This window comes from Mus caroli, chromosome 18, assembly GCF_900094665.2.
Source record: "Mus caroli chromosome 18, CAROLI_EIJ_v1.1, whole genome shotgun sequence".
NCBI lineage: Eukaryota > Metazoa > Chordata > Mammalia > Rodentia > Muridae > Mus > Mus caroli.
In genome coordinates, this window is record NC_034587.1 from 63,668,961 (window position 1) to 63,676,591 (window position 7,631).

The 7,631-nt window shown below is 41.9% G+C and overlaps 1 pseudogene across 1 annotated transcript; it reads left to right on the forward strand.

The window, feature by feature from the left end:
* Nucleotides 1–1,076: 1,076 nt before the first annotated feature.
* LOC110284985 lies at nt 1,077–1,609 on the forward strand (annotated as a pseudogene). The gene has a single exon (XR_002377008.1). The product of XR_002377008.1 is annotated as a 60S ribosomal protein L23a pseudogene (transcript).
* The last annotated feature ends 6,022 nt before the right edge of the window (nt 1,610–7,631 follow it).

The following is a 7,631-nucleotide window of genomic DNA, read 5'->3' on the forward strand; positions in this document are numbered from 1 at the left end:
GGCTTTCTTAGTTCACTGTCTGGAAACCATAGGCTGGTCAGGTTGGATCAGAACATCCACATACTACTGCAGCTGTTGCAGAAATCCTCTTCTAAGTATTTGTGGCTCAGACACTCATTTCTTTCAAGTACCCATTCAGACACGACCAGCAGTAATTTCTTTTCAAGCAAGTCATCTTCCATATTTTATTTATCTCCAATGACTCTATCATTGTTTGATATATTGTTCTCTATCCATCCATCTTCCATCTATCTATCCATTTATCCGGTATCTATCTATGTATCTCCCTATCTATCTACCTATCCATCTATCTATCCATCAATCCACTATCCATCCATCTATCCATTATCTATTTATCCACCTCTCTATCCATTATCTATCTACCTATCATCTATCCATCTATCTGTTATCTATTTCCCTATTTATACAGAAGCAGTAAGGCCATTAAGGCAAAACTGTTCCCTTTTGATCAAGAGAATGGGATCTGGGTGGCCTGGGTGAAGATCTAAAATACCAATTGTGCAGGTTATTCACCCAGCTAAGGGACCACCCTCAGGAAGGCAGATCTACTGTAAACCAGGACAAGCAAACAAGAAGAATAATTATGACCTCGGTGATGTAATATACCCTTCTTTCCCATAATCCCACCCCTCTCAGCAATCACCTATGGATGCACAGACATGTAGCTTTGAAAGTCAGCCTGCTTTTCTAAATTACTCAGAAAATATGGCACTCCCTTATCCTTTCTGTCTCTTTTCTAAGCATGTTTTCCCTAATACTTTGACTCACTCTCTAATTAAATATCCCTCTTGCCATGTGGCTGCTCATCCACCATGACCCATGTGGCCTCCGTGTCAGCTTAACCCAGATGGCTTTGGTTCTTTCTCTTCTCTATCTCTCTCCTCCAGGAAGATACCAAGATCCCTGGCTTACCTGCTCTGGGGTTTTCTTTAGAATGATAGTAATATTCTCCCCAGTTTCCTTCTGAGTCTATTCTTAAATTATTTTATTAACAAGACTAATAACATCAAGAAGGGAACAAGATTAATAACATCAAGAGGGGATGCCGCTTTTCGCCAAGATGGTGCCGAAAGCGAAGAAGGAAGCTCCTGCCCCTCCCAAAGCCGAAGCCAAAGCGAAGGCCTTGAAAGCTAAGAAGGCAGTGCTGAAAGGCGTCCACAGCCACAAAAAGAAGAAGATCCGAACGTCACCCACCTTCCGGCGGCCCAAGACCCTGCGGCTCCGGAGGCAGCCAAAATATCCTCGGAAGAGTGCGCCCAGGAGAAACAAGCTTGACCACTATGCTATCATCAAATTCCCACTGACCACTGAGTCAGCCATGAAGAAAATAGAGGACAACACTCTTGTGTTCATTGTGGATGTCAAGGCCAACAAGCATCAGATCAAACAGGCTGTCAAGAAACTCTATGACATTGATGTGGCCAAAGTCAATACCCTGATAAGGCCCGATGGAGAGAAGAAGGCGTATGTTCGCTTGGCTCCTGATTATGATGCCCTAGATGTTGCCAACAAGATTGGGATCATCTAAACTGAGTCCAGATGGCTAATTCTAAATATACACTTTTTTTCACCATAAAAAAAAAAAAAAGAGGGGATGCCAATTCCACTAATAACATCTGGGGATTCTACCAGAGCCCCTCAATTTTCCATTATCACTAATATCTATGTATTTTCTGTGTCTGTATCTATTCGTGTATGTATGCATCACCTATCTAAAATCTAACTATCCATCTGTATACATATCTGTCTCTTCATCCTCCATCCTCCATCCTCCATCCCTAGTGAAGAAAAGAGGTAAATGACAAAGTTTCTGATCAAGGCTCAAAGTTTAATATTAAGCACTGTGTTTTTATATAGGGAGAGCCCACAGACCCATCCTTTGTTTCAGCTAGATTGTGTTGCAAAGCAAGGTCAGTAGGCAGTCAACTCCTCCAAACTCCTGTAGGAAATTTACCATTCTTAATACATATGAGTAACAAGCATGCTAAGAAAGAGATCATGGACACGCTCCTCTTCCCAGTTTCTCAAATAAAATAAAGTATTTAGAATATACGTAACGAAAGAGGTTTAAAAAAAAAAAAAAAAAAAAAAAAAAAAAAAAAAAAACCTCTACAATGAAAACTTTAAATGTGTGAAGACAGAGGTTAAGAAAAATACTAGAATTTGAAGACCTCCCAAGTGTATAGCTTGGTAGGATTAACATTGTGAAAAAAAGACCTTCCTACCAAAACAATTTACTGATTCAATGAAATCACAATCAACATCCTCATCTCATTCTTCACATAAATAAAAAGAAAATCCTCAATTTGATATGGAACAACAAAACACCCAGAATAGCCAATTAGTCCTAGATAAGTGTTTATTTCTATGCATTCTGCTCATTTTAAGTGCTAAGTGCATCTGCCTATGACCCCAACATTTGTACATCTGTTTCCAGTGAGTAAATTTTGTTCGATATTAGAATGGCTACTCCAGCTTGTTTCTTGGGACCATTTGCTTGGAAAATTGTTTTCCAACCTTCTACTCTGAGGTAGTGTCTGTCTTTGTCACTGAGGTGCATTTCCTGTATGCAGCAAATTGCTGGGTCCTGTTTATGTATCCAGTCTGTTAGTCTATGTCTTTTTATTGGGGAGTTGAGTCCATTAATGTTAAGAGATATTAAGGAAAAGTGATTGTTGTTTCTTGTTACTTTTATTCTTAGAGGTGGAATTATGTTTGTGTGGCTATCTTCTTTTGGGTTTGTTGAAAGATTACTTTCTTGCTTTTTGTAGGGTGTAGTTTTTCTCTTTGTGTTGGTGTTTTCAATCTATTATCCTTTGTAGGGCTGGATTTGTGGAAAGATATTGTGTAAATTTGGTTTTGTCATAGACTATCTTGGTTTCTCCACCTATGGTAATTGAGAGTTTTGCTGGGTATAGTAGTCTGGGCTGGCTTTTATGTTCTCTAAGGGTCTGAATGACATCTGCCCAGGATCTTCTAGCTTTCATAGTCTCTGGTGTGATTCTGATAGGTCTCCCTTTATATGTTACTTGACCTTTTTCCTTTATTGCTTTAAAAATTCTTTCTTTGTTTAGTGCATTTGGTGTTTTGATTATTATGTGACAGGAGGAATTTCTTTTTTGGTCCAGTCTATTTGGAGTTCTGTAGGCTTCTTGTATGTTCCTGGGCATCTCTTTCCTTAGGTTAGGGAAGTTTTCTTCTATAATTTTGTTGAAGATATTTACTGGCCCTCTAAGTTGGGAATCTTGACTCTCTTCTATACATATTATCCTTAGGTTTCATCTTCTCATTGTGTCCTTGATTTTCTGGATGTTTGGGTTAGGATCTTTTTGCCTTTTGCATTTTCTTTGACTTTTGTGTCAATGTTTTCTATGGTATCTTCTGCACCTGAGATTCTCACTTCTATCTTTTGTATTCTGTTGGTCATGTTTGCATCTATGACTCCTGATCTCTTTCCTAGGTTTTCTAACTTGAGGGCTGTCTCCCTTTGTGATTTCTTTATTGTTTCTATTTTCATTTTTAGATCCTGGATGGTTTTGGTCATTTCCTTGGCCTGTTTTATTGTGTTTTCTTGTAGTTCTTTGAGGAATTTTGTGTTTCTTCTTTAGGGGCTTATAGCTGTTTACCTCTGTTCTCCTGTATTTCTTTAAGGGAGTTATTTATGTCCTTCTTAAAATCCTCTATCATCATCACGAGAAGTGATTTTAGATGGTGTATCCAGGACTTGCTATGTTGGGAGGATTGGGTTCTGATAATGCAAAGTAACCTTGGTTTCTGTTGCTTGTGTTCTGTCACTTGCCTCCTGCCATCTGGTTGTCCCTAGTGCTACCTGTCCTTGCTATATCTGACTGGCTCCTGTCCTTCCTGTGATCCTGGTTGTGTCAGAACTCCTCAAAATCCAGCTGTCTCTGTGATCCTGTGATCCTGAGATCCTGGATGTGTCAGAGCTCCTGGGAGTAAAGCTGCCTCTGGGACCCTAAGACTCTGGTGTGACTAAGCCCCTGGAATCCTAGGATCCCAGGCTCCTGGGTGTGTTAGAGTGCCTGGGAGTGGCACCTCCTCTGGCCGTTGTAGGACTGGCTGCAGAGTTTGGGTCAAAGCTTGTTTTGTTTTTCAAGACAGGGTCTCTCTGCCTAGCCCTGGTTGTCCTGGAATTCACTCTGTAGATCCCATTTCAAAATTCTTACAGTAACATCCTATTTGATCTGCGTTAACAGTGAATAACAGTCAACTCCCACAATCAGAAAGTCACGTTGTGGCATTTGAATGTTTGAAGCTATTGATGTGTTTTAAAAAGATAAAGAGATATAAAATATATTCTATGGGGGTGTGGTGAGGTATGGGGGAGGGGGGTGCCTCTGTGGGCCCATGCCAAGGCATCCCCTTCCCCTGAGGGACCAGTCAAATGGTATACTATAGAATAGAGTTTATTCAGGGCATGGGGAGTGGAGTTAAGAGGGTACTAAAGGCAGAGAAAGGCAAAGAGAGGGAGAAATTTGAGAAGTAGAGCCTGGCCATGACCATGAGGAGAGAGGGGTGGAGAGAATGGGGAGAGAGGGGGAGCAAGAGGGCAAGAGGCAAGGGAGAGAGGCAAGAGAGCAAGAGAAGGAGGAGAGGGCAATGTTGGCATTCTGTCTAAACCCCACCCCACAGTTACCTGGCAACAGCCAGATATGCTCCTCCCCACAGTTACCTGGCAACAGCCAGGTAGGCCTGGCCCACTATAAAAGGGGTTGCCTGCCTCCTCCTCTCTCTTTTACTGCTGCTTCCCACTTATTTCTCTCTCTTGCCCTCCTGGGCTCTTCCCTTTCCCCTTCCTTTCCCCCTCTCTCCATGTGGTCATGACTGGTCTCTACTTCTCTACTCTCTCTTTCTCTCTCTGCCTTTCTCTGCCTCGACTACCCTCTTACCTCCCCTCCTCATGCCCTGAATAAACTCTATATTATACCATTGTGTAGCTGGTCCCTCATGGGGAAAGGGATGCCTTGGCATGGGCCTGCTGAGGCACCTCGTTCCCCCATACCTTACCACACCCCCATAGAACATATTCCTAAACTTCTCTATCCTTTTATAAACACATCAGGCAAGCAGCTCCTTTTATAGTGTGCCAGGCCTAACTGTAGGGAGGAGCTTAGACAGAATGCTAACAGCTATGTTTTTTATCATTCCTTCCTTCACACCTTTCTCTTCTCCATTCTTTGAACCATTGGCAAAACACCCAACAGACAACATGAAGTCAGGGAGATACATAATTCAACATAGCCTGTAGATATATTACCAGTCTTACTACAAGGATGTCTAGAGTGTCCGCACAGAGGCAAGAAAGGACATGTTGTTGTTGTTGTTGTTGCTGCTGCTGTTGTTAATCATTATTAATTAATAATATCTTTCTTCCACAAAACATCTAAGGCAGCACAGAAAAAGACACATGGCACTAAAGTGATCAGAGAACCAGGGTGAGTGCAGAAAATGAGTCTGGAAGAGGGATACATATACTATTAGCCATAAATGTCATATGACTACTATTGCCATGAAAGTCAATTTATTTCATTTATTTATTTCATTGTTGTTGTTGTTTATTTTAGCACTGAAGCTTTGTGCATACTGGCAACTGCACTGTGTCTGAACTATAACCACAGCCCTCATTTTATTTTTCATTTTGAGATAGGGTGCCTAGGCTGACCTTGAACTCACTCTACTGAACGGTGAAGCCCTGGCTTCATGATCCTCCTCTCCCTCTGCCTGAAGATTGTTCAGATTACTGCCCTGTGCCAGGAGACCTGGCTTTTACTTTATTTACAAAGAGATGAACCCTGTGTTATTTAAACAATACTTATTGTAGAAACAATACTTATTGTTCTACAGCTTATTGTCTGAGTCACTAAAAAAAATAAAGGAGAACAATTCTTCGGCTGAATGTTTGACACAGTGTTAGCCTGCACAGCACAGGGAAACTTTAGAAGTTGCAGCTAGAAGGCGTTCTCATTCAGCAGCACATAAACCAGGGCAAGTTTCTGATAATAGTACTGATGCATTTTTATGGCTATTAATAGCTAGCACAATAGCACTACAGTACCAACCGTGACAACAGTAGCATTCATAGCCTTAAGTCCTCGAATGTTTCCCTTTAAGTGCTCCATGTTTAAAGGAAGATTACATTTCTTCAATAACTCTCATTAGATTGCCCATTTTGTAGCTAAGAAAACAGACACAGGGTAGTTAAGTACTTTGTTGGAGAGCTCTCTCGCTCGGCAGCTAAGTGGCAGACCTAGGACCTCTGTCAGTGTTTATGATACGACTTCCCGGAGCCACCTTCGCGATGAATCTAACTGTCAGAGAATGGATAATGAAAACTTCAGATGTAACTCAGTTGATGGAGTGTTTGCTTAATACTCATAATGCCCTGGATTTAATCCCTAGGTTTCCATGGAATAAGGAGAGACAGTACAAGTCTGTAATCCCAGCAGAAGGCAGGTGTATGCGAGCGTTTAAGACCAGGTGTAGCTATGTAGCAAATTCAAAGCCAGGTTGGGAGCTACCCGAGAACTTCTTTTAAAAGAGAAAAAGGAGACTCCTGATATGATCTGATGGTTTAAAGCTCTTGCCATCCAAGCCTGATGAACTGAGCTTGATCCACAGAAACCATGTAGAAAACCGGATGTGGCGGCACGTACCTGTGACCTCATCACTCCTGAGATGGGATGGGCAGCAGAGGCAAGAGAATTGCCTGGGATGGTCTTGAGGTCAACTAGCCAAGGGTTCACAGCAGGGCTGAAACAATCAGAGAGAACCCGCTTCAATAATGTAGGATAGAACCAACTCCCAAAACGTTCCCTCTGGTCCCCACACTCCCACCCCGACTGCCTTCACACAAATGATACATAATCCACGGACTAGAGGAGAGGAAGAGAGACGTTTTTATTTATGTATGAAATTTTTATTTTATAAATTTTATTTTATGAAATTTATTTTATAACATATAAAAACAGAAGAAGAAGGGGCATACCATTATTCAGGTGGCCATTCGCTGCTTTGCAGAATAAGATCCAAGGGAGAAAGGCAAAATTAAAGTCTGTGTATTGGGAGCAAAGCTGGTAAGATCACTCCCAAAAGAAAGACTCAGATTAGAGAGTCGACATTCATTTGTCCAGGCTGGTTATATTTGTTCTGAGCACCCATGATGGGATTAAGAGCACTTATCAGTGTGGGCTGTCACACTGGTCAGAGAGCGCATCACCCTCAGGGCATGCCCTTGTAAGAAAGCATAGTACCCGTGAGTGTCTTCTCTACTTTCTCCATGAGGAGCGCAGCAGCTCTGTAGCGACCGTGCTAAGCAACTGTAGAGCTTATACTGTGAATTTTTCCCACACAAACTTACTCCTTTCTGCTATGAAGAGGGTGCATAGGTGGGAAGTAAGGTACTATCCAAACGGAAAGGGCTGCTGATCCCAGAACCCAAAAATTCATACTTCGTGGCTAGTTTTTGTGTTTGTGTCAGAACCCCGAGGATCACACTGCTAACCAGCTTCTATGGGACTCTTTAAATCTGGGCAGGATCCACAACAAAGCTCACCATGCCTTCTGCTCCATCGCATCACTGCAGATTGGTG